The sequence below is a fragment of the Pistacia vera genome, unplaced genomic scaffold (assembly GCF_008641045.1).
Source record: "Pistacia vera cultivar Batoury unplaced genomic scaffold, PisVer_v2 Contig43, whole genome shotgun sequence".
NCBI classification, from domain to species: Eukaryota; Viridiplantae; Streptophyta; class Magnoliopsida; order Sapindales; family Anacardiaceae; genus Pistacia; species Pistacia vera.
This window is the reverse complement of record NW_022196257.1, coordinates 1,053,692-1,062,731: the sequence shown is the minus strand read 5'-3', so window position 1 is coordinate 1,062,731 and position 9,040 is coordinate 1,053,692. Positions and strand designations below refer to the sequence as shown.

Sequence of the window (9,040 nt, the reverse complement as noted above, 5' to 3'; positions counted from 1 at the left end):
TGGTGCGTCACTGGCCCATTTCGCCGTGGCGAAGCTTCCTGAAGAATTCTGAAATTCTAGAATTGTCCTCCACGTGCTTCTGAGTCCAAAAACTCCAAATCCACCTTTATTCGCTCCAAATTTCTATTTTTAACCTAAAACATGAAATGTAAGGAATTAAGTATCAATTCAGGCAAAAATAGACTAAGAAGTATCTAAAATCCGGCCTAAAAGCTTAAATAAACTAGTATAATCCTCAGATTATCAAATACCCCCAAACTAAGGTGATGCTCGTCCCNCTGCCATGCGGAACAGAAACTCTTTCCAAATACACAACAGACGATGAGAAATGTAAGGCTATGGGATTGTGTATAATAAGAGATGGAACAAATAGATCGGGTTAGGTAGATCGATCTTAACTTAGTTCAGATATATCCCATCAGACAGGTTGGGCCTTCATAGGCCAACCCAATGATCCAATAGGTTATATATATATATTTTTTTTTTTTTGAATAAAAGCAAATCACTTGAATTGAGGTGAACTACCTCTTTTATTTTTTTATTTTTTTTCTGCCCTTCTCACAACCCCCAAACTATTCTTTTGGCTTATTCGTACAACTCTTTTTTCGTTCTTTGTGTTTGCACTAAGGCCGAATTCTCCTAAGGGTACAACAAAGTGTTTAGGGTAAAAGGATCGGACAATTTTCGGTTTTCCAAGAAAAATAAAGCAAATCTGATTCATACGGCTCAAACGGGTGACTAGGGACAGTTTCATTCCTGGGTCGACTAGAAAGGCTCAAACGTTCCAAAAAGAATGCCTAAATCATCTCCTCAACCATGTCTAATCCTAGAATTTCGCCTCAAGCACTTCTCTACTAGGTTCTAGAGTCCACCAACATTATCAAACTTCACCTAATCACATAAAATGAATCTAAGCATGCCGAAATAAATGAAAATTGTGGCTGAACCACTCAACAAACCTTAATCAAAATCCAGTCAATAACATAAACTTGAAGCAATGCTTAACATTTCTCAACAATAAAATTGCAACAACCCTATTCTCATCCTTGATTTATACAATTCATCATCGGAAAAACAATCAAACTAAAGAAAAAATTAACTAAAGTTTTTATGTCCATTTTTTTTCCTCGTTTAAGGTGTATGTGGCGTTGTTATACCAAAGGTTGCCAAGCACTGCTAGGCAGTTTTTAAGGCGGGTTCTGGTTTCCAGCCAATATACCCTTAAACTAGGCTTTATTTCTATTTCCTACCCCCAAACTAAATATGACATTGTCCCCTATGTTCCATTATTCATAAATCAGGAATAGAAATTCAAAAATAACAAAGGTACGAGAAAGCTCCCTGGTTAATCCATGAAGTGTCGCTCCACAATGCACACCCGGTCTCGGACTTTTCATAACCCAGAATCTGTCAAAACAATTGAAACTGTGATGTCCCTTGTGTTAGCAAAAATTCACTAACTAACGTGAAAATATTACAACCTAATCTCGTCTTTGCAACAACTACAAATTAAAAGAAAACAACTACACAATCCAAAGCCAAAAATATAAATTGAGTTTAATGTTTCAAATGAAAAACCAATTCAACTAAAACAAAAATAAAATAAAGAAAAACAAAAATAGGTGCTACGGTGCTCATTCTTCTCCTCCCTCGTCTTCCTCTTCTTCTTTTTCTTCCGCTTCTGATTCGGAGCCCATCCACTCATTTGAATCCCAATTGGCCCATTGGTATGCTGAAGTGTCAACGTTGAGCTCTTTAAAGCTATTCTGCTTCATCTCATACATCATCTGGGTCTGCTCAACCAACCAATCCTGACGTTTTGTCATCCGTTTCATCAAACCCATCATCTGATGCATCATCTCTTTCTGTGTGGAGCTGGAGGATGTGACAGGGCCTTGTGTGGTTCTCTTTCTTTTCGTTCCTGCCCTTGGTTGATCAGCTTCTGGACGTTCAAGATGCTTCTGGAAATAATCTGTATCGAGGATAGGGCAGCATGAATACATTGCTCATCATCTCCTACCTTGGCTCCAACTTTAATGCACAAAGCTGTGATGAGATATGGGAAAGAATAACTTGATCGCCCTGGTTTGGTGGCATGATGAATGTTGTTAAAGATAATTCTTCCCACATCGATACTCTTTCCTGTGGCAATGGAATAAAGCAGTAATGCTTTTTCATAAGTGACTGTACTATAGTGCATTTCCGGCATCAACTTCGCACTAACAAAATACTGCCACACTCGAGCAACTGGCGTCAAAGAAGTTCCCTTAATGGTCTTTTTTTGTTTCTTTGACACTGACCAAGTTGCCTTCGGTTTTGCAATGACCGGAGGAATGATACTATCCTCAAACTGTGTCCCCCTAAACCTTCCATACTCATCCTAATCAAATTCGGGCAGGTTGTAAAACTTGTTGATCTCATCTGCTGTGAATGGCACATCAACCCCTCTCACAAATGCAAAACCCCATCACACTCCGGGAGATTGGCATAAAATTCCCTTACTAACGGCTCTACAGCTGGTTGTGCAGAAGCACTCATGAACAGTTCTCATTGTCTCCTTCGACTCCAATCCAACGCCTGACTCGCGGTCAATCCGCGCTCAGGAATGAAACCCTTATCTCTCCTTTGGATAGCCGCTTGATACAGTTTCTAGGCCTCTTCATTCACAAAACGGCTATCTACTTTCTTTCCTTTTCCCTTTCCTTTGTATGGCAACTTAATTTTGGGTGCCATTTCCTATAATCCAATTCACAACACAACCCAAAAATTCAAGCCTAGGTTCCCACACAACCAGTTCAAACCTAAAAAAGAAAATGAACAACACTTCCAAAAATCTGCAATCAGACCCCCAAACTTCGATTTCTCCGAATTCAACAACACATTCCAAAAATTCAACACCCACACTTCTCAAAATCACAATAAGCACAATAAATCCTTCTTCAACAAAATCCAACTCACAATATTCGCAATTCAACCAAAAATAAATTTCTCAGATCTACAACTTAAAACTTGAAATTTTGCGAAAATGAGTTAAGGGAACTTGATATCTTACCAGCATGAAGGATTATTTGCCACCAATTTCCTCAGAATCAGCCCAGATAGGAAAGCCCCAAATTTCTTGAACTTGAAATTTTTGTGAAATTTTCTAGAAATTTGTTATTGAAATGAGTTGTTGTGGTGTTTAGGAAGGTTAATGAGTGAAAACTTTGGTTGGGAAAGTACTTGGGAGGCAAAGGATTGAGATTGGAAAATTTTTCTCTCCAAAATATTTGACAAAACGCATGAAAAATGAAAAGACAACGCGAGTTTATATAGAAAACATTCTTCACCGCGGCAAAGTTTTCGTGTATGAACCCTAATTGGAAACCCAGTTTTCGCTGCAGCGAAGAAAAATACTTCGCCAGGGCAAAAAATTACAGTGGCTAATCGCCGCGGCGAAATTTCCTTAGAAAAATTTTGTCCAACCTTCTTCACCACGGCGAAGACAAATTCCTCGCCGAGGCGATAAAATACAGTAGCTATCACAAAAATTCAGGTTGCTTTGCCCTGGCGAAGAAAAATCTTCGCCGCGGCGAAGTCTAGGACTTGCAAAATTAATTTTTACCTAATGTGCATCATCGCGACGAAGAATACTTCTTTGCCTCGGTGAAGTCTGGAACATTTTCCCTCTTGTATTAGCTGAAAACTTCACCTGAAACACCCAAAAACACAAAAAAAAAAAAAAAATTAAAAAGAATAAAAAACATTCAACACACTGAAATAAAGATAAATTAATAAAAATTTAAACACTTGGGTTGCCTCCTAAGAAGCGCTTGTTTATAGTCAGTAAGCTCGACTCTCTCAATTTTTCAAGTTGGAATGTCAAGCCGTATTGGGATGGATTTGCAACTCATCACCCCATCAATGTATGGCTTCAATCTCTGTCCATTGACCGTAAAAGTGCCCTTTTCTTCATGTGTAACTTCCACTGCTCTGGATGAGTGAATCCTTGTAATAGTGAATGGTCCGGACCATCTAGACTTAAGTTTTCCGGGGAATAGCCTAAGTCTAGAGTTGAACAACAACACTTTTTGGCCCACTTCAAAATCCTTCCTCCTAATATGCTTGTCATGCCACCTTTTTGTCTTCTCCTTGTAAATTCGAGTATTTTCATATGCTTCGAGACGGAACTCATCGAGTTCGTTCAAAGTCAACATCCTTTTCTCCCCAGCAACTCTTAAATCCATATTTAGGTGCTTGACTGCCCAGTATGCTTTATGCTCGAGTTCCACCGGTAAGTGACATACTTTCCCATAAACCATTCTAAATGGGGACATACCAATCGGATTCTTGAATGCAGTTCGGTAGGCCTACAATGCATCATCCAATTTCCGTGACCAATCATTCATGGACGCATTAACTGTCTTTTCTAAAATGCCTTTAAGCTCCCTATTGGACAGTTCCACTTGCCCGCTCGTTTGTGGATGGTAAGGCGTTGCAACTCTATGTGTCACTCCATACTTACCCAACAGTGCATCCAATTGCCTATTGCAAAAGTGGGAACCTCCATCACTAATAATTGCCCGTGGTACCCCAAACCTTGAGAAAATATGCTTTCTCACAAATGTAATCACAACCCTAGCATCATTAGTTAGCAATGCAACTGCTTCCACCCACTTCGACACATAATCCACTGCTACTAAGATATATGTATTCCCAAAAGAGTTTGGGAAGGGACCTATGAAATGAATCCCCCACACATCAAAAATCTCAACCACCAGGATGTTATTCAACGGCATCTCATCTCTTTTTGAAATATTACCACTTCGTTGACACTGGTCGCACTCCTGAATCATCCGGAAAGAATCCTTAAAAAGGGTTGGGCAATAAAACCCTGATTGTAAAACCTTGGCTACTGTGCTAGTTCCTCCAAAATGGCCACCTACTTCCCTCTCGTGACAATATCGTAAAATGCTTTTCATCTCCTCCTCCGGGACACATCTCCGTATCACTTGGTCTGCACAGTGTCTGTATAGAATGGTTCTTCCCAAAAGTAGTATTTCAAATCTGAGAAAAATTTTCTCTTTTGTTGGAACGTCATACCACTTGGGAGCACCCTTAATGACAAATAATTTGCAAAATCTGCATACCATGGTGCTTCATCCACTCTCATCAACTTCTCATCTGGAAAAGTTTCTCTAATGGGGATTTCCTCCACATTTCCCTGAAGTGGTCTCTCAATTCTCGATAAGTGATCTGCCACCACATTTTCTGACCTCTTCTTATCACGAATTTCCAACTCAAATTCCTGAAGCAATATGATCCATCTTATTAGCCGAGGTTTCGCTTTTGCTTTCACAATAGGTGCCTAAATGTTGAATGGTTCGTGTAGACGATCACCTTTGCACCTAACAAATACAAACGAAACTTGTCAAAAGTAAAAACTATAGCCAACAATTCTTTTTCAGTGGTGGTGTAATTCAATTGTGCATCAGTGAGTGTTTTGCTAGCATATTGAATTACATGCAACATTTTGTTCTTCTGCTGTCCTAAAACTACCCCTAAAGCAAAATCGTTAGCATCACACATTAATTCAAATGGCAGTCCCTAATCGGGAATTGCAATAATAGGTGCAGAAACTAATAATTTTTTCAGAGTTAGAAAAACATGCATGCATTCATCATTAAAGTCAAAAACAACATCTTTATTCAACAAATTGCACAAGGGTTTAAAAATCATAGAAAAATACTTGATGAAGCATTTGTAAAACCCCGCATGCCCTAAGAAACTTCGGACTGCTTTGACATTCGATGGTGGTGGCAGCTTCTCTATCACTTCAGTCTTTGCTCGATCAACTTCTATTCTGTCCTTTGAAATCCTATGATCGAGCACGATTCCCTCCTAGACTATGAAATGACACTTCTCCCAATTGAGCACCAGGTTTGTCTCCTTACATCGCTGCAAAACAAGAGAAAGATTAGTTAGACAACTATCAAAAGACGAACCAAAAACTGAGAAGTCATCCATGAAGACTTCTATAAACCGTTCCACCATGTCTCTAAAGATCGACATTATGCATCTCTGGAATGTTGCTGGTGCATTACATAACCCAAAAGGCATCCTTCGGTAAGCAAAGGTGTCATAGGGACAAGTAAAGGTCATTTTCTCTTGATCCTCAGGAGCGATGGCAATTTGATTGTATCCTGAATACCCATCCAGGAAACAGTAATAGGCATGTCCTACCAACCTCTCCAACATCTGATCAATGAAAGGTAGTGGAAAATGATCTTTCTTTGTCGCCTCATTCAATTTCCAGTATCAATGCACACTTTCCAACCCGTCACCGTCCTAGTTGGTATTAATTCATTACTCTCATTCCTTACTACCGTGATACCTTCCTTCTTCAAGACCACTTGTACCGGGCTCACCCATGGACTATCGGAAATAGGATAGATAATCCCTGAGTCTAAGAGTTTCACCACCTCCTTTCTCATCACTTCCTTCATCAAAGGATTCAATCTTCGTTGTGGTTGCACCCTAGGCTTAATATCATCCTTCATGAGTATCTTATGCATGCAAAATGATGGCGAGATACCTCTAATGTCCGAAATCATCCATCCAATTGCTAGATTATGTTCCCTCAACACCCTAATCAACCGCTCTTCCTCCAATTTACTCAATCCTGAACTAATGATCACTGGGAAGGTTTCTGAGTCCCCAAGATATACATATTTGAGGTGGGAAGGTAAAGGTTTTAACTCAAGCTTTGGAGGTTCTTCATTTTTTTTCCTTTTCCTTCTCTTTTTCGAAATCAAACTCCTCAAATTCTAAATCCTGACTCTCATCAATCGGTTGAAGTGCTTCTAACAACCTAGCACATTCATTACTCGCCGAATCATCTACCTCTACTGTTTTGGATTTGGCTATACATGCTTCTAAAGGTAATTGTGGGGTGTTTTCTTCAATGGATTCCACTACCAATTTGTCCACCACATCAACACTAAAACACGAATCCGTTTCGGATGGGAACTTCATTGCCTCAAAGACATTGAAAGTTACTGTTTCATCTTGAACTCTCAATAGTAACTCTCCTTCCTGCACATCTATTAGTGCTCTTCCCGTGGCCAAGAATGGTCGGCCCAAAATGAGAGGAATTTCCTTATCCTCTTCCATATCCAGAACCACAAAATCAGCTAGAAAAATTATCTTGTCCACTTTCACTAACACATCCTCCACTATCCTCCTCGGGTGTTTTGTTGACCTATCCGCTAGTTGCAACGACATGGTCATTCTCTTCATTTCACCAATTCCCAATCTCCTGAAAACAGAAAAGGGCATTAAATTAATACTAGCACCTAAATCACATAAAACCCGATCAAACATAATATCTCCTATGATACATGGAATAGTAAAATTCACTGGATCTTTAAGCTTCAGGGGTAACTTCTTCTAGAGAATGGCACTGCACTCCTCCGTAAGCATTACCGTTTCCTCATCTTCTAACTTCCTTTTGTTCGAGAGGATTTCCTTTAGGAACTTCGTGTAGCTTGGCATCTGCTACAATGCATCTGCAAAAGGAATATTAATATGCAATTTTTTAAAAATTTCAATAAACTTTAAAAACTGCTTATTCTGATTTTTCTTCTTCAGTCTCTGAGGAAAAGGCACGGGGTGGAGTGTGATGTGCCAATTCTGGTGGTATCTCGGGGAATGACAATTTCTCCTTTTTCTTTTACCTTTCATCCTTCTTCTTGTTCTCTTCCTCCAAACCGCTTGGTTTCTCATCCACTACAATCTTTTCATCAACTTCCTCTTCAGATTCTTCCTTTTCAGTTTCTTTCTTTCCAGCTTGTTCAACCTCTTCCAAAACTGTCCCACTCCTCAAAATAATGGCATTTGCTTGCTCACGTGGGTTAGTGACTGTATTGCTTGGTAAGGAACCCTGCGATCTCTCATTAAGTTTCTCGGCCAATTGGCCCATTTGTACCTCAAGATTCCGAATGGACGCCCCTTGATTTCTAAAATTTGTCCTCGTTTCATTCATAAAACTCGTGGTCTCCTACATGAATTTTTCAAACATGTCCTCCAACTTTGTCACTCTTGGATCTCCCGGTTGATTATTCACTCCTTGTTGGTTATTTGGAACTGTACTCTGGTTCCATTGATTATTTTGCTTGTTCTGATTTCCCCAAGCCAGATTTGGATGATTTCTTCACCCCGGGTTGTATGTGTTGGAGTACGGGTTGTTTGGTTGTCTCTGATTTCCTGCCAAGTAGTTCACTTGCTCCGATGATGAAGATGACGAAGCAAATGTGTTCCCCACTTGACACTCGCTGCTCAAATGGTTTCCTACACAAAAATCACAAGTTAGTTGAGGTACTTGTACAAAGTTTACCTGCATACTTCCCAACTATTTTTGAAGTATCGTGAGTTGGGCTGAGATGGCTGTGAAAGCATCAACTTCATGAAGACCCAAAGATTTTCTTGGTATTACTCTCTCATTTGGTCTTTGATAGTTGTTGCTTGCCAAAACCTCAAGCAACTCATAAGCCTCCTCTGGTGTCTTATTCTGCAAAGCTCCTCCTGATGCTGCATCCACCATGGTTTGCATATTACCCATCAGTCCATTGTAGAGTGTTCGGACTTGAAGCCAAACTGGGAACCCATGGTGTGGACATTTCCTCATTAACTCCTTGTACCTCTTCCAAGCCTCATACAATGACTCGGACTCATCTTGTAGAGATGATGTGATATCATTTTTGAGTTTTGCTGATTTAGCTGGAGAGAAGAACTTGGTAAGGAACTTCTGTGCTATATCATTCCAAGTTGTGATAGTTCCCGGTGGTAGTGCCATTAACCACTCCTTTGCTTTATCCCCCAATGAGAATGGGAATAAGCTCAGTCTAATGGCGTCATCCGATATTCTGTTCGACTTGAAGGTGTCACAAATTTCCAAGAAATTTGTAATATGTTGATTTGGATCTTCCTTCAAATCTCCATTAAACCTTACCGACTGCTGGATCATCTGAATGATTGCCGGCTTAATCTCAAAGTTGTTGGC

At 39.8% G+C, this 9,040-nt stretch overlaps 1 non-coding gene across 1 annotated transcript; it reads left to right on the top strand.

The window, feature by feature from the left end:
* Positions 1–8,639: 8,639 nt before the first annotated feature.
* LOC116143394 lies at positions 8,640–8,746 on the top strand. Its single transcript, XR_004130122.1, has one exon. It is a non-coding gene; the product is annotated as a small nucleolar RNA R71 (small nucleolar RNA).
* The last annotated feature ends 294 nt before the right edge of the window (positions 8,747–9,040 follow it).